This window comes from Plectropomus leopardus, chromosome 3, assembly GCF_026936395.1.
Source record: "Plectropomus leopardus strain MGB_pleo_1.0 chromosome 3, ASM2693639v1, whole genome shotgun sequence".
Classification (NCBI taxonomy): Eukaryota; Metazoa; Chordata; class Actinopteri; order Perciformes; family Serranidae; genus Plectropomus; species Plectropomus leopardus.
Window position 1 is genome coordinate 34,412,623 of NC_142178.1, and position 22,418 is coordinate 34,435,040.

The window sequence follows — 22,418 nt, forward strand, 5'->3', positions numbered from 1 at the left end:
TTTTTAATTCTAGGTCTAACATGTTTTGTCCTGATAGTCTGACCAACTACCAGCTCCGGCCAGTTACCTGGTTGACCAGTTTAGACCAGTTGTTCCACATTGACCACCTGACGAGCTCAGCCAGCTTGGGCCACTCTTAAGGTCTGTACACATTCTAAGAAAGAAAATATAAAAAAGCTAAATTTAGCAGCAAAATCCATTTATTCCAATAGAGTTGGAGGATCTTAGCCTGCATGAATGCTTGAGTGGAGTTTGACTTTGGTGAACTATGACACGCAAGTTTGCACAGATGATCAAAAGCAAGTTGTCTTGTGATTACTGACCCTTGAGAGGACAGAGAGCCAAATTAGAGGATGCTATAGGTCTTTTTCACAGCAGACATTTTGACTTGTAGTTGGAAAAGTACAGGTATCACTGTTAACACTACAACACTAACAATGGCTCTGTTGTAATCAAGTGTCCCGGTGAGACAATGACCCATCATGTACAATTAAAGGAACCTGAAAACAGAGCAGCTAAATGGAATTAAGATATAATTTATTTCATAACAAGACCTTGTTTACTCTGCCAGCCCAAATACATTATTTTTCATATCCAGATTGATTCAAGAATGTTTGTACAGCTGTATTTTTTTGAGAATGATGTGATGGTCCTACATTTCTTATGCTTCCATGTTGAAACGCTGCTTCACCAGAGTAGCAACGTAGTTATTGACACCCTAGTCATTTCCACAAATCAACCATTTTTGCTTTAACAGCAATGTTACTTTTTTTTAAAAAAAAAATCTCCATATTAGAAACATATGAATTACAGAAAGACAGAAAAAGGGGGATACTATATTTAATAAAGACATCCACCAACAAACATCTGATCTTAGATTAGAGTCAGTACCAGCAAATATAGACTCACTAAGCAGCCCTGACTTTCAAGCACCCGTTGAAGTGTTGGCTCCTAACTGACATGAGTTGATATTTGAAGTGGACTGTTGGGCTGTAATACCACTACACTCACAACAAACAGGAAAGATGCACCCCACTGGGTTATTTTTGTCCAAACATGAGCAGAAAATGGACTCACCCTCCTACTGCTTCTTTCTAGAAACAAGGTAACTGCTGTTCTGAAACAGAGCGAATATTGTTTTGGGCATTTTTCCTTCCATGTCTGCTGTTTGTCTACATTTGTGTGACTGGGTGGAAAGCTGAATGTGATAGCCAGTCGGCCGGGGCTGTTGACCTTGGAGGACTACCTTCTGGCAACAGATCTGCTTCCTGCATTGATTTTTATTTTCATGGCTGGGTTATTTGGGTTTCTGCCCTCGAGTCGCAGCTCGGCTGCCACCAAGGTCAGCTGGGGAGACAAGAAATCTGTTTTTGTCTCCATCAGTTTCTCACTGTAAGTAGATATAGATGTGTTGTCTGAATCTTCTTATCTGGCTACTCCATCTGCTGTTACCTCCACAAACTCTGCCTTTCTTTCATCTTAATGGGAGAAAATGTACAAAATTAAGTGGTAACCCTAAAAACCCTTATTTTTAGAGGGTAAATTGATATTTAGTACTTGATTAACTGTTATCAAACAATTATATTAATGTTTATTAATGATTAGTAATGTTACAATGCATGCTATTTTAACAGTTTGTTGCAAGCATGACATTTTTGTATTATATTATTATTGGTTAATTTGTTTGTAAACCATCTAAAAACATAATTTGGATGGTTATTATAAAGTTGCAACTAGTTATTTTATTACCTTTTTAAATGGTTAAAATACACTGTAGTGCATCTATGAGTATTGTAACTTTATAATGGCCAGGTCTATAATGTGTATTTATTGTGTTATATGCAAATTTTTCAAGTTAGGTGCCACTAAAGTAATGGCGACTTGTCTATGTCCATCTATTTGTGTATTCATATTTGGGAGACAGACATTAGTGTCATCGACCTTCTCATCTAACTCTCATCAAGAAAGGGAATACCAGTAAGCATACTTCCCAAAATGTCAAACTATACCTTAAATGCCATTCTGACTGAACTGAGAATTGTGAAAATGTTAACTACATGACATGAATACATTTTATCAGATTGCCATATATTATGTGATCAGGCCTTCATAACTGGTAATAGTTGTCATCTTATTATTATCTTGACTCTAGTTTCCTGAATCCAACATAATAAAACTGATAAAACATCAAAACAGCTTACGACAAATGTGGTGACCAATTGAGTGCATTTTAAAGGAATACTTCACCTACAAAGTTACCATTTGTGTATCAGGTACTCATCATGTGTTATGTTGAGTTCATGAGGTTTGTTTTGCTCACATAACTCAACAGTGAACCGAGAATCCAAAAGAGGCCTTAGGTTTGGCAATCTGGCCTTCACCATCTTGGTTTTTGGAGCCAGAGGTGATAATATTTGGACGAGAGGTTGGAACTGTGGTGGATTTGACTCACAGACTGTAGTGCCAACTCACAAACAACTTGTCACTCAAGCCCTTAAATATAAGTAACTTTAAACCTTAGTGAAAAGTACACGAGTAAGTTATATACGAGTTAACCCCTGTATAGTTGTTAGGGATGTTGACATTAGCTGCAACAATAATTTTTGCTGTGAAGTTTTGCATTTTAACATGGGGGTCTATTGGGATTTCCACTGCTTTGGCACCAACCCTAAGTAGCCAGTCAATGAACTACAGCTTTTGGCAGTTAATAAACATATGTTTTGATATGGTTTTGCTGTTAAATGTGGACCCTGTTTCCGTCAATTCATGAAGACTGGTTGCCTCTTTTTGATTCCCCGTTCACCGTGGAGGGATGCGAGAAAAACGAAGTTTTCTCTGTGAATTCAATGTAACATGTGATGCATAACTAATATACAAATGATCATTTTGCGGGTCAACTGTTCCTTTAAGCTCTTGAGAGACATATCTGGAAATAGCATCCTGTGATGAATATCAAGAATGTAAACAAGTGGGTTTGATCCCAAGGCTCGGGGCCATGCATGCTCTACCTGATCAATACAATGGATTTATTATTTAAAGTTCTCAGTTGTTTTTCTGAGTATTGCACATGCAGAGGGAGAGGAAGGAAAGATAATGATACAGAGGAGACTCATACAGCCCTTTTTGTATCCAAACAGGCACTTTAATACCTAGTTTTGTGTTGCCCACAGTCTGGCCTTGGAAACACTCACTCATCACACTAAGTACCACCCAGAAAATGAAACAGGCTGCTTTCATGATTACAGTAATAAGTCCAATAGTAAACCTTCATCCAGTGCACAGAAATGAGAGACATGAATGAGACAGTGCCCTTTATCTCCTTCTGTCTCGACACCCCCCTACACACACACACACACACACACACACCAGTACAGTCAAAATGTCTTGATAAATTTTGCGAAAGCCTTTTGATTTACAACATACGAGCCCCCGTCAACATGGAAATTAGCTCTGAGCTGGAGACCCAGAGTCTACATTTAGAACATTGATGGATGGAGGAACCTACAGGACAACATATGATCTGATCCAACAGCAGCTACTGCGACCGAACAGCCTGTCTGAGGATGAATGTATACATCTTGTGTATCCAATCAGAATCCCAAGGATGATGAACTGACCTCCTCCCCGCCATATCTCACAAACAGGGATCGTAACTCTTGATAACGCCAACTGGATGGATTTGTCTTGCAGTGAACAGTGGAGCTGACCTACCTTTGACCCACTTCCACCAAGAATCACTGACATCAGCCACAACAGGCAAGAAGTCCCCCCGCCCCCGTCCTGCTCCTCCCCACTGTGCTCCGTCCAGTAAGGTCTAACCTCCATTTTCCACCTGAATAAAGGCTGCCTCAGGGCTGGTGAGAGGGGCTAAGAAAAGATCAAAGAACATGCTGCACCAGCATGCATAGATTGGCCACAAAAAAGACACTGAGAGATGAGTTTCTGGCTGTCAGTTTTTTTTCTGTTTGTAATATTTAAGCCACTTCAGCTGATTGCAATTGCATTATCCCTGCAAAAAGTATCAAATAAAAGCAATTGAAGGGCATTTATTTTTCACATTTAAATACACGCATTATATTTACCTAAATTATCACCTTTAGCAACACAAAAAAGATGAATAATATGAAGAATGTGATATTTACAGTTACTTTACAACCCAATGGCCAGAAAAATGTTGCCATTGTACTTTTCTGCAATCAACTGATACATTACATTTGCACATATTTATGCAGCGGATACACTGGAGGGTAATACAGATAAAATGCGATACAAAAACAGAATACATGAATGCACAATTTTTAAAAACAATTTCAGTGAGTGTTTCAACACGTTGTGATTAATTTGTGGTTTGGTTTAGGTTTAGGTTCAGATAGGATTTGGTTATGTCAAGGAAAAGATCATTTTTTGGCTTTAACTACCTCTTTTCGAGGGCACAGTCCCAGTAGGAAAAGCAGTGATGTCTTGGTAAAAAGATCTGCCTCTTTTAAGCAGTGAAAGTATGATTTCTCTGCATAAAATAATCAATTTGCTTGCCTATAAAGACAATGGAAACACTGTGATGAGCAAATGATTGATTACTGAATGGGCCTACCAGGGGCCCAGAGTGTCAGGGAGTGTCAGGGCCTTCGCCTGCAAAATATCATTAAAATGAACACGTCGTCATTTCCTTTTCGGAAAGGTGGTGGTGCCTTTTCCATATCTGTGCCCAGGGGGCCATTGTCTTATAATCTGTCCATGGCGACGCGTCACTATAAAACACCAATGTTTGGTGCCTAAAAAGTATCTGAAAACACAGCAATAACTTGCTTAATTACATCCATCATGTTGTTTATTGATCTTGAACAGAGCAGCTTGGCTGGTGTCTTGACCAGGTGTCACGCCATCCCCCTTCTCCTCCACCTACAGGATAACGTAGTCAGCTCATATACTACGTCACTTTAGAAACTTTATATGTATAAAATCTGCAAATGCAATGCATTACAGAAACTATCAAAGCCAACATTGTCTGCCAACTGGGCTGCAGTTGTGTGCAGCATGTATTGGGCTACATGCCATGTGCAATTTTCATTTCACTCTCTGTTGTCTGTTGAAATCTATCTGCTTGTGCTGTCTTTTGCAACAGAATCAGTCAAAACACAGTTGCCAAAGGACATAATCAATAGCTTTTACACGTCTATTGTAAACTGAAGTTTCTCATTGACTTAAAATTGACCTCTTAAAGAATATGTCCATTAATCATCCGTTTGCTAACCCATTTATCCAGTTCAGTGTTGTATTGGGCTGAGCAAGATGCGCACTGTGCAAAACAATAAAATCTATTTTGACAAATTACTGAACATCTTTGTTGGTATGTTTGTGTTTCTGTGTGTGAGGGGGGCAGGGAAGTAAAGTGACACATTGCTGACTGAAGCACAACAGCAAATGTTGCTTCAATAATTAACAAGGGCCTAAACCTTCTGTCTGTCCCCAAAGAGCTCCTTTGTAATGTGTCTCTCTTCAATCTGTCCTTCCTCTCTCTCTCTCTCTCTCTCTCTCTCTCTCTATCACACACACACACACACACACACACACACACAGTCAGTTGCCACTTCTTTTCCCTTCCTTCATCACCATGCATGAATGTAGAAGGCTCTTAACTGTTTATGAATGCATGGTGCATACAATATCTGCAGCAATGCACAATACCCCAACAAAATGTAACACCTACGATGCACTTCCATATACATTTATGGTATGTGCCGAACATAGAGCATCCAGGCATGTACACATGCCTACAAACAAACTGCTGTTGTCTTCTTTGGCAAGAAAGTCCTGGCCGCCTGATTTGTTAATAAAGCCGACCACTTGACATAAATGCTGTCAGAGTCCAGCTTGCAGGGACAGAGGCTGTCACACTGTTGGCATTTGAAGTTTGGCTCGAGGTCACTTGCATTACCACTCCAGAGAGACATCAGCTGAGCCGGATCAGCTATCTGAGGCTGCTCAGAGGGGGATCAGTCTTTCCCCACCGGGGTTCACTCACACAGCGGAGTTAAATAAACATGCCGCCATCTAGTGGAGATGAAACAGCAAGCACAGCTACCATTTGTAAAGCTGCAAAAATCAGACCGTTAGAGAGGTGTTTCCCAAGTCTCTCCATGAGTACCACTTGTCCTGCATGTTTTAAATCTCTCCTTGCGCCAACACAGGTGATTCAAATTTGCTATGAACTCCTGAAGCTGCTTGATAATGAGCTGATCATTTAACTCAGCTGTGTTGCAGCTAGCAGAGATCAAAAACATGCAGGACAGTTGGTGCTTGAGTGGAGGTTTGGGAAACACTGAATTAGAAGAAAATGCAATGAAACAATGCCAGCCTACAAGGCTCCCACTTTGCAATAAGGCATGCCTTGATTTTATGCTTTAACATATGGCTTCTTTGATGGTTAAATCATTTATAAATTCTTTATAGATCATCCATTAATAAGAACAATTATAGATTACCAGCGCTGATTTGTCTGTCCTTTCATTTTACCTCTTCATTCTTTGGGAGACCCATCCAATTGAAAGTTGTGTTGAAAAACGTCTATTCATTTTCTAACTTATATTAATTACTTACATTTTACTGATTAACAGATTGATAGCTCTTTATGAAAATGTAATCACTAATTTAATAACATTTGTATCTCCAGATCTGATGGAATATACAAAACGTGGATCATCCAAAATAATTCAGAATTGAATTACATTGTATTGTAATATGTCATACCAATTCCTTACTACCAACTACTACATTCCATACACCTCTGAAGTTTGATGTCGAAGCTGGGAATAACATCACACCCAAACTGACTGAGTTCCAGTACAACATGTGGGAAAACCAACATGTTGTTAACAATATCAGTTCAAGCCCGGTTAGCCATTATAAGCAATACCAGCTGATAACACGTTACACGGTATTCTGCACATACAATCGTTGTCCATACAATCCACAGATAGAAGGTGGACAGAACTGTGTACAAACATCTTAATGAGAAACAAACAAGACATAACTGATAATAAACTTTATTTTGGCTAATGCTGATGTGCCATCTTGGATTTTAAGGTCAGGGTTGATGGGGTGTCTCTGACTTTCTGAGTTGGATATCCAATTCAGAGGGCGTTCAAATTGCAGTTTCCCAAATGGAAACTCGAAACTTCCGACTTCCCAATGCAAATGGAATGCACAAGTTTTCTAAGTGTGTCATGTTTGAAAGAACCATGAAAATTTAAACAAATTGCAACAGGAAACTGAATTTGACAAAATCACCATCATAATGTCCTCCCTATTGCCATACACCTTTTGTCCTCTGGGGTCTTTCTAACCACGCCCTGTTTTGACTGTTATTTAAAGCATACTGTAGAAGTTGTCAGTCAATTCTGTCTTACACCATTAGTCTTCAGTCCAACACATTACCACACATTTTTCCCTTCATTTTGGAATTTAGGGCCAATAGACCTTGTTTAAATAAGTATAAAAAACATATTTTGATGGCAAAGATTTAATGTGGGGTCAGATTAACCACAAGGATAACACGAGGGTTAAGGTATTGAGAAATCCTAAAAGAGGACAGGTGCACTCATCAACCTCATGACATCCTGCAAAACCACGACATGTCACCAATAGGTGGCACTGCTGCAACACGATGCATCTATCATATTACCTGATCATAAGTCTGATTTACTGGAAATTCATTTGGTACAAAGCCCCAATAATAGTCCCATACAGAATTGTGATATTATTCAACAGAGAACATGATGGAAATCAGATACTAAAATGCCTGACAATATGTAAGAAAAATTGCTTTGATCTACTAATAAATAAAAACATTATAATCATGTCCATTCTTTAAGTCAAAATTCTGAACGCAAGCATTGGGCAAGGTTTACGCAGATCACATGAAAGCAGATTTCTCAATCTCAGTCAACGCTTCCTACTTTGATCGTTTAACCATGGTTCACGAGAAGTGACTGATATAATTAACAGCTGTGTTAGAGACGCCTCAGCTCTGATGGTTGTTTTCATTCATGTGCCATTAGGAGCAATTTGAGGATGCAGAGGATTATGTTTTATTCTATCACAGACTTTCTGTCTCATATGCACAATCACCTTAAACTAGACACTGTTATAATCCTTGTAGATGTGTAGAAAACATGATTAAGGACCTTTTGAACACTGAATGCACTTGTTTGGTTTCTGAATGCCGCTAATTGGCTATTTGTTTTAAGATGTTGCTTGTTGCTTGTGTGCATTTTAATGCTGTTTGTTTCAAAATTTGCTCTTGTGTTTTTCGTCTGTTTGTCATGTTATGTGAAATTTGTAATTCTGCTGTCTTGGCCAGGACACCCTTGAAAAAAGAGACTTTGAATTTCAATGGGACAATTCTTGGTTAAATGCAGGTTAAAAAATAAAATAAAATAAAATAAAATAAAATGAAATAAAATAAAATAAAATAAAATAAAATAAAAAATATATTTGTGTGGATATAGTGACAGTTTCAGCAAATATGACATGCTTTTTTTTTTTAAAAAAAAGTTATCAACTATGGCTTTAAAACATGGATTTTTAGTGAGGGTGACTGGAGCAGAAATGCAGTACTTTCCCACCAGTCTGGTGCATCACTGAAGGAAACTATCAAATAATCAAATCCATTTGCACAGTTCGTTCATAACACAACACTGTAGTACATGTGATACAAAGTAAGCATGATCTGGACAATAGTTAAAAGTGGTGAAGACTGCAGAAAAGCACGTGGAATATCAAAACCGAAGGCAATAACATTTAGATTGGTCTGATACGTGAGAATTTTGGCGTTAAAGTGCACATTCTGGCTTTCAAATCTTTGACAACAATGTACTGTACATTCAGCACTCATACAGCAGAGGGTGGTACAGCTCCATTAACAGAGTGAGACCCAGCGCAGATAACCACTAGCTCTCTTATTTCCACCATTAATCTATAAAAATCACAGTAAAAAACTGCATTTACAAATTCCTCTAAACATTTTTTTTCGTCTTCACTGTAAAATTAACCCTTTGAAACCTGGATTGACTTCAGTTTTCTTGTTTTTTTGTTTTTTTTAAAAAACTGAGAAAAAGGCAATTGGCATTGAAAAATACCTTTAAAAAGCTAGGGAAAAATGTCCCTAGCTTTTTTCTAATAAACATCATTTTAAATTTATTCTGTTTTATTTTGTTGCTAATTTTTAGGTAATTTTCACTAATTTCTTGCTAATCTCTGTGTCATTTCTACTTAAATTGGTCATTGCCATCTTTCCATGATTTCTAAAAGAGCTCAAGCCAATTTGCCTGGATTTCAAAGGGTTAAACCAATATGTGTGGTGATAGTTGCTTTCTATTTTGGTAACAGTATATAGCACAGGAACTGCTAATAATAAGGGAATGCTTGGTGCTTATTGTGTAACTATACATTAACTAATAACATCACACAATATGACATTAGCTAAGTGAAAAACTACAGTTTAACCTGCATTCATCCACTCAGAGTCTGCTCCATCCGTGAGAATCAAAGTGGTGCCTGCTGTAAGTACGTTGTAACTGTCAGACCCGATCACATCAACTTTCCACAGTGTAACCTATCATCAAGCATATATTATATTACACACACTAAGCCATGCCTCTGTAGTTGAATGTTTACACACACACACACTCACACACACACACACACACACACACACACACACACAGGGAAACGCACACAAATAAAAATGTAAATGTGGACGGAACGGTGTCAGGCATGCTGACACTGGCACACGCCAACAGAAAAATTTTGGCCTTATGGAGAACCAACGCTCCCAGTGATGTCAACAGGCCAACACACACATACTCCTCCACACACCCCTCCTCTCTCGCTCTCAGTGGGGAAAGACTTGCTTTTATTTAATTTTCCTTTTGACACCTTCCTGCCAGAAGACGCTGAACTGTTTTTTTTTTTTAATCTGTTTAACCCAAATCCCTCAAAAGCTGTGCTGCAGACGTCACCGAACAAATGTCATCATGCAGAATACAAACTGACCAGAAACAGAAACAGGAAGTGACATCATGACAGGCAAAGAGCGGGGGAGAAGCAGAGGCAGGATGGTATGTGTGAATATGCGTGTGAGTGTGTATATGTGGAGGGTTGGGGAGGGCAGCACGGTCACAGGTGACTGTCATGTTTAATAATGATTATCACCACGCACCTGCGCCCCCACGCTAATTAACTGGACGCATATGCAAATGAGTCCAGGGATTTAAAAAAAAAAAACAGCTCGTGGAGTGGCAGTGAGCGGTTGTTCAGCTGCTGGATTTGATTAGGGTAATGAACGGTCAGCGATGGAGGCACCAGCGCTGGTAAAAGGAGGAGAGATAAAGAAAAAGGAGGATATTAGGGTGAGAGGGGAGGAAGGAAGGAGTATTAGAAAGAGAGGGAGGAGGAGGAGGAGGAGAGAGAGATATCACCGCGGTAACATAATAGGAACAGGTGGACGACTGGCCTGTTGACTGAGAGAATAAGAGGAGGAGGGTGATGTTGTGTTTGTGTGTTTTAGTGCAACCAATCCAAGGCCGCAAAGTCTTACAGTGTGTAAGAGAGCTCAAGCATTTCACATCGTAAACTGCTGTTATGCATGAGTATTACGGTTGTCAAACAACAAATTTTTGAAATTGCAATTAATCGCTGAATTTCAGTAGTTCATCATGATTAATCTGATTTTTTTTTATCGCATGTTTTCAATTCCATTATTTTGCACTTCACTGTGTGTCAAAAGAGAGTGTGGGTTATTTTTTACTAACTTGAAACATTCACGAGTCACTTGTGGCCCATTCAGAATGGACCCCTGACGCAATTAAGACTGCAGCTCACTAGTTGGGTACCACTTTAGGGAAAAGGGAAAGGTTTAGGGAAAAGTTTAGAAATATTCAAATACAGTAGGTGAAAATAACACATTTATACTGCAAGCAAAAAACTGCATGGTCTTTGCCCCAAACTGCATGGGACTAAAGCATAGAGTGGGCATGTCTGTAAAGGGGAGACTCATGGTCACCTATAGAAACCATTTCATTTAGATATCTTGAGGTCAAAGCTCAAGGGACCACTGTGAAATGACCATGCCGGTTTTCCTTGCCAAAATTTAGCTTAACTTTGGAGTGTTATTAAGCCCCTTTCTCGAGAAGCTAGCATGACATAGCTGGTACCACTGGATTCCGTCAGTCTTCTAGTTGATCACTCTAACTTTAAATCTCAGCCTGGTGCAGCCTCTTAAAGACAGGAACTGGGATTGCAATTTAGAAAAAAAGCATTATGCACAAAATTTGCATTGCAATTAATGCATTAATGCTGACTGACCTAATTATTATGCATTCTGATTTTTAGGAGGGGACAACATTGTGTTTGTGAGAGCATTTGTCATTTGTATTTGCACATACGGACATACATTTCCTCTCATGTTTTATTATAACACCGAGCCTCACTTCGATGAGAAGAAAGGGAGACAGAATAAGAAGACGGAGCACCTTTGAAACACATTCATTTATTCCAAATGCATTCCAAACACGCATTCTATATCTCCATGTGATCCGGGGCTGTGCATGCATATACACCTACCTCTAACAAAGCAAATTGCAGTTCATCCAACTCGATGGCCCCAATCTCAGTCGGGGGAGGCAGGCTCGTCACTCACACAGATAAGGGTGAATTAGGGTCTCGCTCCGGGTTTTACATTTCAATTTAGCCTCCGGCTTCAGAGCCATTAGGGGCCTAATCTAAAGCTTGGTCCGCAGGGTTCCTCTTCCCTACCAATCGCAATATTGTTTTATTAACTTTCCAGTATGCTGGAATGAAACTCCAACAGATTCATTACTTCGCATTAAGTTCATATTAGGGTTATTTGTGATAGGAAGACCTCTTATTTAAGAAATGTGCAAGTAGTCAATGTGTTTGTAATGCAGTGTTGCCGTACCACCAGCTGGTTCATTTGGGCGAGCAGAACACAGCGTGTGAGTGTAATTGCAAGTTGATAATGTGCCTGGGCATGCAGAATGACCAAGACGGCTCTTGCCAACAAAGCGTGGAGGAGGGAGGGAACGTTGTGCAGGTGCAAAGTCAAAAGGGGACGGTAACTCTCTTAAGATAACTCTCAGCAGATCAGGCCATGTTGCAGATTGTGCATAATACCAAGATAAACTTTTAGCTTGACTCATGTTTGCAGAACATTTATGTAAAAACTGTAAACTCTTTAAGAAAGGCATAAAAAGGGACTGTGTCAGGAGCTGAAGCTGGGTTGCATTATGTGTTATATGTTGGGGTGGGTAATATATTAATATCTGATTTGTAATATGAGACTAGATATTGTCTAGATTTTGGATATCATCATATTATATGTGTTATTTTCTCCTGTGCACTACAATATAGTGAAATGAATAAAGCCATTTTCTGAACTAACACGACTGTTCTATCTGATCTTTTATTTGATTTTAACCATTATTTCATTATTACTGATAAATATTATATCATTGTGTATATACACAAAATGCACAAAATATTGTGTATTTTGTGAATGCACCAACAGCCAACCCTACAATATCGTTGCATTATCAATATAGAGGTATTTAGTCAAAATGATTGTGATATTTGATTTTAATTATTTTTCCTAGTCTTATTAAATGGAATTTTTGAGCATCGCTCATTATGTTACTTTCATTTATTAACCAAACTCCATCAAATGTTCCTTTTAACAACTCCACATCTTCTAAATTTAACACATGCACAAAACATGCAGAAAACAGGACATTGTGGTTTGATAAGCAGCCAGCCCACAGTTTGGGGGAGACCACCAACTGCAGGCATAATCTTACCCCTGTGGCACTACAAACGTCCGGTCTTCACTGAGCAACCTAGTTGCCAGGAAATATGTTGGCATTTTATGTTTCTGCAAACCACAGATTTGTTACATTTGCACGTTATTATGTAGCAGATACACGTTTCAACAATGCTATGGTTAATGTGTGGTTAGGTTTAGGCAGAAAACCACTTAGTTATGGTTTTGAAAAGATCATATTTTGGCAGGAAATGCAGCGACGTCTCAGTAAAAAACAACTGCTTCTCATGGCACTATCCCGGCTGGAAAAACAGATATGATTTGCTACTAAACACCCATGTTTGATGCTTAAGAAAATGCTGGAAACACAGCAATGGCTCCTAAAATCACAAACATGTTTGTTGGTTTCGAGGATTGGTCCACAGCTTGGCAGGTGTTCCACCTATAGGTCACAGGCCAGACGTGTAAGGCCGTCTAAAAGGTGACGGCATGATTTTTATGGGTCCGGATGAAACTTTTCGGACTGGTAGAACTTTTTTCATAGTTCCAAAACTCCCCTTTTTAATGTGTCTGCACTACAAGAAGGAACGATCATAGTTTTTACAACGGCATTTTGAGGGACTTCTTAAGCTCCTCTTTCAGAGTAGGTACAAGAGAAACCGTAGTGACTTCACTGCACATTGTTTGGGTGAACACATCCAATACACTGGCAACTGCCATTTTTAAAAATCCATGTACATGACACAATACATAAACAGTTTGTTTAAAAGAAAACAGAAGAAATCATAGACTAATAGACTGTCAGTGAAGTCAGGCTTTACTGGTCATACATGTAACAGTGGACATACAACGCAGTTTTGACTTGTCAAAGTAGATATAAGAATCTTTGATTGCATGACATTCCTTCTGAAAAAACAACAACAACAACAACACTTGATTATCTTAAGATGGTTAAACTGGTTGGCCAACTTGTTGGTTTAGTTGGTCATACCAGCCTGTGATGGTCACTCTAGATTATTTATCCATTCCCGTAAAATTGTCCTTCAGTATGGAGAAGTAACAGTGTCATGAGGTCTAAGTATAAAAAGCAAAGGGCAGAAATAAGTCCTACGTTAAGTCCTCTGTCATGGGATATGTAAAAAGATAAATGTGCGCAGCTTGACAAGGCCACAGCATGTTCGGCTGGTGGCCCACCCAGCTAAACCATCAAAAACCAGCAAGAACTGGGTCAGCACCATCGAAGATCATCTTCGACCAGCTAAAAGCAACTAAAATCAGCTACCAGCATACAACCTGTTTTTTTGGTGTTTTTCAGCAGGGATTGCTACACCAACCGCCAGCCAGCTTATGTTACTTAAGTGTGCTCTATTGGCACGAATGCAAACAAACAACAACAACAACAACAACAACAAAACCCTTAAATGTATTTAGTTGTCACAGGATTTACCAGATCCCAAGACACTGCACAGTGGCTCCTAATACTCACTGACAAGATTTAATAAATTTTGATGTTGGAATTTGTGTTTGGAATTTGATCTTTTGCCCTGGCAATCACAAGGTAAACAGTAGAAATACAACATTCAAATAATTCAGTAATTTACCAGAATGTACACTTGCCTGTACTTAGTTGGCCATTGCAAAATCTTGTTGGATGACTTTAGTAACTGCAATATTATTATAGAATTTCAAATTGTATGTATGTAGCCTGATTCCTGACATAATAGTTACTGGATAAAGTAATCACAAAATTGCAACATGTTACAAAGTACTGTATCATAATCAAATATTGGTTATACTCTGGTAAACATTACATTGTAGTGGGCAATATTACCCATCATGCAGCTTGTTTATCTTTATTGATCAGAGAAAGTAAAGGTGAAACTTCTTCCCTGGGACCTCACTGTGATGCTGTGCTTTCCTAACCCTCCCACCGTGGCCTCTTCCCCTTTTTTCCTCCCCTCTCATCTCATCTCTCCTGTCTGAAGCTGTTACTATTTCTCTGCCAACGACCTTAACTACGCACACTTATACACCTACAGGTCAACCCCCCCTCCACCTTTTTCCTACACAGGTTGGGTCAGTTTACCCCACTCTGGGGTTTTTGGTGTGGCCTGTGTTCCTGAGACTGGTGAGCAATGGTGGCCGTGGGGGATGCTTGCCAACAACAGAAAGTGTGTGTGTGTGTGTGTGTGTGTGTGTGTGTGTGTGTGTGAGAGAGAGAGAGAGAGAGAGGAATAGGGGGAAACATGTGGTAGTAATCTGGTTGTTTTACTGTCTGGCTCTGGTGGTGAAAGTGTTGGGCAGGGGCTACGAGCGGTCTGGATCGTGTCAGAAGCCGCCGGAGTCGGGTTACTCTGACAGACCAGACTGGGAGAGAGTACAGTGGGGGAGAAAGAGAGAGAGTTAAGGGGATAAACAAGTGAGTGAAGGATGGGACTGGAAAGTAAGAGAGTGAGGTGGTGGACTCGTGAGAGCCAACCCTCTGACTTATTCTGTCTTCCCTATGGACATTTTTATTAATCTCAATGTGCTTGTGTGTGCTTGTGTGCAATGCCGCAATGTGTGTGTGTGCGTGTATGAACCCGGGCCAGAGGGCTCCAAAAGACGACCACTTGAACTAGCCCCAGCTGAGAAAACAAATGGCCTTGACTCTGTCTCTCCCCTCTCTTCTCTTCTTCTTCCCTCATCCAATTTTCATCTTTTTTTTTCCTCCACGATGGGCATTTAATCAAGTAAGGGAGCTAATCAAAGCCAGAGAAAAAGCTCCTGAACCCTCAGCTATCTCCTCCTTAATCCTAAAGCTCTGCTTCTCATTTGCCATTGACCTAGAGGACCAGACTTGTCCACTGAACCCCCGCCACAGGGACATGGGGGGGGGTTGGATTGCTTTAGCGGTTAGCAAAAGGTTATAGTATGTGTGTCCATGTGTGTGTACGTGTATAAATCCATATTCTAAGGCACAGTAAAATGAAATGTCAACAAACCTCTTCAACTGTAGTGTATAAAACATGTAGAGGACGAGATGAATAGGGCTCAGGAATGAGGGAGGAGAGGGGAGAAGTGAGGAGGAGAGAGAAGGAGAGGAGCAGGGAGGATGGAGGAGGCACAAAGGGTCACGGGGGTTGAGGTGATAAGTCGCCTGCTGGGGAATTAATAGGGAGCAGATGGCGCTACCTTTACTTAATGTAGGGGTGTGGATGCAAGGGGAGAGATTTATCAGTCTGTAGGAGAATGGAGTCTGCCGATGGCTGGCGGGCCGACTCCCCCACCTGAGGAGGATTTAGCACATTCCTGCCTCACTGTGAACTGGGAGGTGTCTGTGGAACGGCAGAAGTTTGCTGTCAGAGAGGGGGATTTAAAATAGTAAAATGTGTTTTTTTTCCTCGTGCATGATGAAATGAGCTGAGTGTTTGTGAAGGTGAAGAGGTTTGCTGCTGTCACTTTGAATACCCAAGGTTCTCTGTGCATGAATGTGGTTTTCAGTAAAATTATGCTTATCAAGTGCACATGGTTAGCAAAATTCAATACAGTTTTTAAGCTCTTGTGTTGTTTTCTTTTCTTTCTATCTTTTCACCTTTCAAAAGTTATCTCTCAGCCTGATATTGATAATTAAACTTTGGGCTCTTAATCCTTTTGAGGGAGTCAATAACTACATTTACATGCACAAAATATTGTGCTTTTTTTTCTTAAAAAGTACACATAGCCAGTGAAACTGAATATTTTACTTGTATTCCTTTTACAGGCAGCCCTGTATTTTCCGATTAACGTGCCCATGTTATCTATCATGTCATAATATGAGAAAGTGGATCGGCTGTCAGTTGCGCCAGGATTTCTCAGTCTGCCTTTTTCATTTCTTCAACCACCATCTTGAGATGGTCAGCATAATATTTGCACATATACAAAAACTTGTTGATACTCAAGTATTTCCAACACGTTCTCATATATATATATATATATGTATATATATATTACCACTTTGGCACTGGACTTTCAAAACTACATATCACGCTTTGAGTATCCTCCTGCATCTGCTGTTGATGTTCCGGGAAGTTGCAACCAATGCTAAGATGTCAACACAAAGTAACGGCAAATGACGGCACATCAACAAAAGCACATTGTTAGGATCAGGCAACAAAGGCATGAATGGTTAGGTTTAGAAAAAACAAAACATAAGGGTATGGCTCTATAGACATACAGGAAGCAAACATTGGGCTCCAGGGTGAAAGTTTGTGGTTAGCTGGACACATCCACCACCAATTCCACCTGCCCAATAGACACCTTCCAGGTCCTTATAATACGCCGCTACTGGCAGTGTCCAACCTGACATCATCCAGTGCATGCCATAAGGACCCCAACAGGTTCTGTCTAGTTGCGTTATCAACCGTTGCCACCCGTCTGTTCAACATACCGCCACACCAGGTGCTGTCCGGCCTACCAGCAGTGTATCATAACAGTGTGAAATCTGTCCGAATGTGTTACAAACTGACACCACCACAAAAAGTGAATTGGTGACAGTATCTTATGCTGAAATCACTGACAAAGTGGTGGTATGTGACGACTTCAGGATGAGAGCTGGCTGGTCTTTCATAATGTTTTAAAGTAGGTTTGTTTCTCCCTCCGACTAGAAATGTGGACTTTTCATGTGGGCATGCATCTCTACCCTTGCCTTGCAAACCATGCTGACTGTAAATAGGCAAGTGACCGTGCATCATAAAGTAAAACTCCCACTGAGATGAATACTCTGAATGGGCTGTATACAAGTCCAAAGAATGCGCCTTAAAGCTGATTAATATCACCATATCTATCCTTTTAATTGCAAAATGTGATGATCCCAGGTTGTGTTATATTGTGGACTTTGTTTTGGGGCTTTCTATTCTGTTTTCTTGTTATTCGTGTTCTGTTTCCTGTTTTGTTTTATATATAAAATGTATATCTCCTCATGTGTCTTGGCTGGTTTTACTTCCTGTCTTTGTGCATTTCCCCACCTTTGTATTTCCCTGATAAGTTTCACCTGTCCCTTACTGGTTGTACAGTTCTCACCTGTTCTCACTTTCCCTTATGGTTTTCCTGTGTCTTTAGTTCTCCCTGTCTATGTCTGTTTCCCTCCTGATTTCTATCACACCTGTCTTTTATCAGTCTCATTTGTCCTTCCCTGTTACCAAAGTCTTTCCTGCACACCAGTTTTGTTTTAATCCTTGTTGCTCCACCCTTGTGTTCCCTGCCGCACCTTGATTGTTAGTCAATACCTGTGTTTCCCTCCTTTTACCTGTGTCGACCTACCCCAGCTGTGTGTCATTCTCCTGATTGGCTCCCTGTGTATATATATCTGTGTGTTTCTCTCTGTTCCTCATCAGTGTCTGTTATCCTCCGTGTAGTTTCCACCTTGTTGGCTGTTCTTTCCACTCCTGAGTTCTGTCTCATAATCCTCGTGTGCTCCTGGTTGGCTTCTGTTTAGTTTTTGATTTGTGTCTCTTTTGTACTTTGTGTTTTGGTCACTTGCTCATTTTTTGGACATTTTCATCAGCATTAAGGCTTGCTTTTTCTTTGAACCCCCCGTTTTTGCTCTGCATTTGGGTCCACATCCTAAACTCATCCATGACACAAAATGCTTAATTTGAGAAAAAAGGCCTAATTTGGAACATCTAAACGGAACATACTGTTAACACGACCCATATCAAACTTGGAATAAGGGAATATTAATGTGCATCTAAACACACCAATTCAAACTAAACTAGCAGGCAAAATGTGTAATTGATCCACTTTTTAATATCACTCAACTTTGACCTGGAAATGTCACCCTCAGAAGAACACAATGTAAATAGAAAAATACTCTGAAGTACAATTATGTTGTTGTTGGATACACTAATTTTATCCCCTTAGTCCATAGCTAAGAAGAAAAGTTTGTCCAATTAAAATAGTAACATTTTACCTAGCTTAAAACAGCCATTTTTGGACATAAAAAGCTGTATTTTCTGACCTGTACAACTAACTGTAATGTCTTCCTCAACTTGACCCAGTCCCAGTTATTTCTATGGATACAGCAAAGGAACCAGCGGGAGCTGAGTGGGCCTATCACTCTTATCACTTTAGTGATAATGGCCGTCACATAAAAGATGACCTGCTGAACTCCACAAATGCCAGAGTGGCCCAATTAGCCACTATGCATTTCATGCAATTTGCAAAGGGCAAATGTTCCCAAGCTGTAATTATGTACTCACATTGCCCACCTTGGGTGACCTGCCAACCAGTCTTGACGTCCGTCCGTTGTAGAGGTCGCCATGACAGCGCTGGCAAAAACACCGAGAAAAATGAGCTGCGGGGTCTATCATTGTGTCTGTAATTGGTCAAGTTGCGCTTGTTACCTAGTAGCGAATACATAATGGATAGTGCTGATTGCATTGTGAGATGGACGGGGAAATGTCATTGTGGGGGATGGATGAGTGGGATGCTGTTGGTTATGTCTCCAGTTTAACGGTGCTGCCTCTTTCATCAGCATCGATTAGTGATGAAATAGAACAAAATGTCATTTTATGACTATTGTAAGACCGTGAACGCCCTTGATTTGCTCCTGGATGCAAAGGTCTGCCCCATTACGCTGACCAATATACCCTTCGTCTTGTGGATGATGACCCTATGACGTAATACAGTTTAGGGTCGCCCTGCTACCAGGTACTCACAAACACGCTTGTTTGGCCAGAGGCTAGGAGCAACATTTTTCCCAGAGTCACTGAAGTTCACAAACCCCTCTGCCATGATGAAACTGTGAGTTCAGGAGGGAAGGATATGGTCATTTGAGCCCAGTTAAAACCGTATCTTTCAGCGTACCAAAACTTTATTACATTTGCACATTTCACATGCGTACAACAACTGTACACCCAGAAAGCAATTTTAATATGGGCCATCTCTGTCTGGATGACAAATTCAGATCTTTTGTTTCCCAATACAATTTGGATGTTATCTGTGGTTTTTAGTCTCATAAGCATGGGTTAGAGGGGGCCTGCAACACCTAATGTTAGATCCATAGTCCCTGATCAGACCATTAAATGACTGTTTGCATATTGAGCATTGTGAAACAGATGCTGTTTTGTTAGGTTTCACTTTCATTAGGTTTATGTGCAAATGCAGTGTAGTTTGGTTTAGGAAAATATATCATGGTATGTTAGTTTAAATAACTTAAAATAAGTCAACACTGACTTTTGGTTTCACGCAGGACACAAACCACACTCTCCTAGGTGAAAGTTCTCTGTTTATTTGACCCAGTCATCACTCGCATCTGCCTGATTTGGATTTCCTCACTTTCTACACTACGTCACCTGACTTCCTCCTTTGCTCCCATCATAATTATCTCGGCCTCAAGAGACTTTGTAACCTAATAAACAGTTTCACTGGGATTACATGTCTAGGAAACATTTTTGGTCCATGTTTACTTCCAGTCAGCTTATGTCATTCACATACACTGCAAAACATTCAAGCAGAAAATACAAAAGGTCCCATTTTGAATATTTATGTCAAGTTTGAAACAGTCTCAATCACTGATAATGGCCATTTAAAGGACCAATAACAGCCAAATCAGCTGCCTAGTTTGTATATTAACTACCCCGAAGATCTTTTCTTAAAAGAATACATTCAACACTTTAGGAAATACTCTTATTGGTTTTCTGCATAGCATTAGATGACAAGGTCAGTGCCATTCACAGTAGGATAGATTAGCATTAAGACTGGAAACAGAGGGAAGCAGCTAGCTAAAAAAACAAATCTAGTTTTGTCCAGAGGTTAAAAAAAATGTACCGACTAATACCTCTAAAGCTTACTAATTAATTAGAATAAATTCTGTGAGATTTGTAGTCACTGCACCATGGTCAAGAGATTGCTCCAGCAAATAATTCCCCATAAAAGCTTTCTGGCTCTCTCTGCTTCTAGTCTTTCTGTTAACCTCAGCTAACTCGTTGCTGACAGTAGCTTCATATTTAGCGCACAGATGTGAATATTCTCATCAAGGAAGCAATAAGTGTATTTCCTAAAACTCTGAAACTATTCCTTTGATAACCACTGACCAAACCTCACTATGGACATCTATGTAGAAGTTCAAAACATATCTCATGAACGTTTCTTGGACTTTTTGTTGTATTAGTTTAAGTGGAAAAAGTCTGACAAAATGACAGCCCATTATTATAAACAGTACCTTTAACAATTCAGTGAGATGACCTGTCTTAGCCTGTTCCAGGTTCTCCTGGTGCTGAGGTCCAGCAGTGTGCAGGAGATGCTGCTGTGAGGCAGACCCTCCCTAATGTCTCCATTGCCTGCACCTGACCCCGCTCGCCAGCAGTGGCCAAATTTAGTTTGGAAACGTGCCACCATGGGAGCGCAGACAGGCCCATTAATCAGCGGGAGTCTCCCCCCTACTCATCCTGCAGGTCAGAGAGGGAGCAGCACACACAAGTGCACACACACACACACACACACACACACACACACACACACACACAGATACACATAAACCACCCTCATGTACAAACACAATAGCACCCAATACATATCGACTAAACAAATGATTGCTGAAACTTAGAAAGAACTCTGACAGCAACCCCTTTTCTTTACCTTTCAACTACCTATCCTAAATCCTTCATCACCTCTTTTACACAAACACACACACACACACATGCACACACAACCTGGTTATGGCCCTCCATCACTCCCAGTCTGATCCAGTCTCATATCCCAGCTCTCTTCTCTGTGTCTGAGCCAGGTTTTCTGTCAGCACGGGGCCCTTGGTCGTAGGGGTTATCCACACACCGCTACCCCTGGCTCACACTCCAAGCAAGAGACAAGGGGAATGCACACGCAGAACCACCACATAAGTACACATCAACACACACTGTGACCCTTATGAACACAAAGAGACTCGAAGACCATCTGCAAAATACGAAGGATTGATGTGTTGGATCTGAGCCGGAAAATCCATAGTTTTGGAAGAACCGGATGGATTGTGAAGTGGACTAATAAAAAAACCCCACTGAATATATGTGGTGTAAGGAAAGGTTGAATGTGACGTTTATTATCATGTCTGAGGTGAACTCATAGTGCTCTCACCTTTGGGAATACTGAGAAATCGGTGAAGATGTCCAACTTTGTCTGTACAAATCCTTACATCACCTGTTTTTGGAAAGTGAAACTGCACAGCGTGTTCGAAGCAGCCGCTAATTGACTTGTAATCAGTGTTTACTATCTCGCAATTAACACTCAGAGACAATGAGATCGGAGGATGTGGCACCAGCAGAAGGCTTTTATTGGGCAATATCCCTGAGGTGTGGGACGATGCCAGAAAGTAACCGGAGAGAATGTGACTGATAACTGGTACGCATTTATATGCAGTGTCACTGGTGCACTTATCCTTTCTAATGTGAAACTCTGCAGGGAGATGAATGGTGGGATTGGGTTAGATTAATGAAGGTTACCAAAGTCCCCAGATGTTTCTGTGGTAATTAGAGGCCTTTGTTTATCAGGAAAACAAGTCACATCAAGAGCAAAGCATTCATTATAATTTTTCATAATCTTAATAATTCAAGTGTAGCTGCTTCATTTT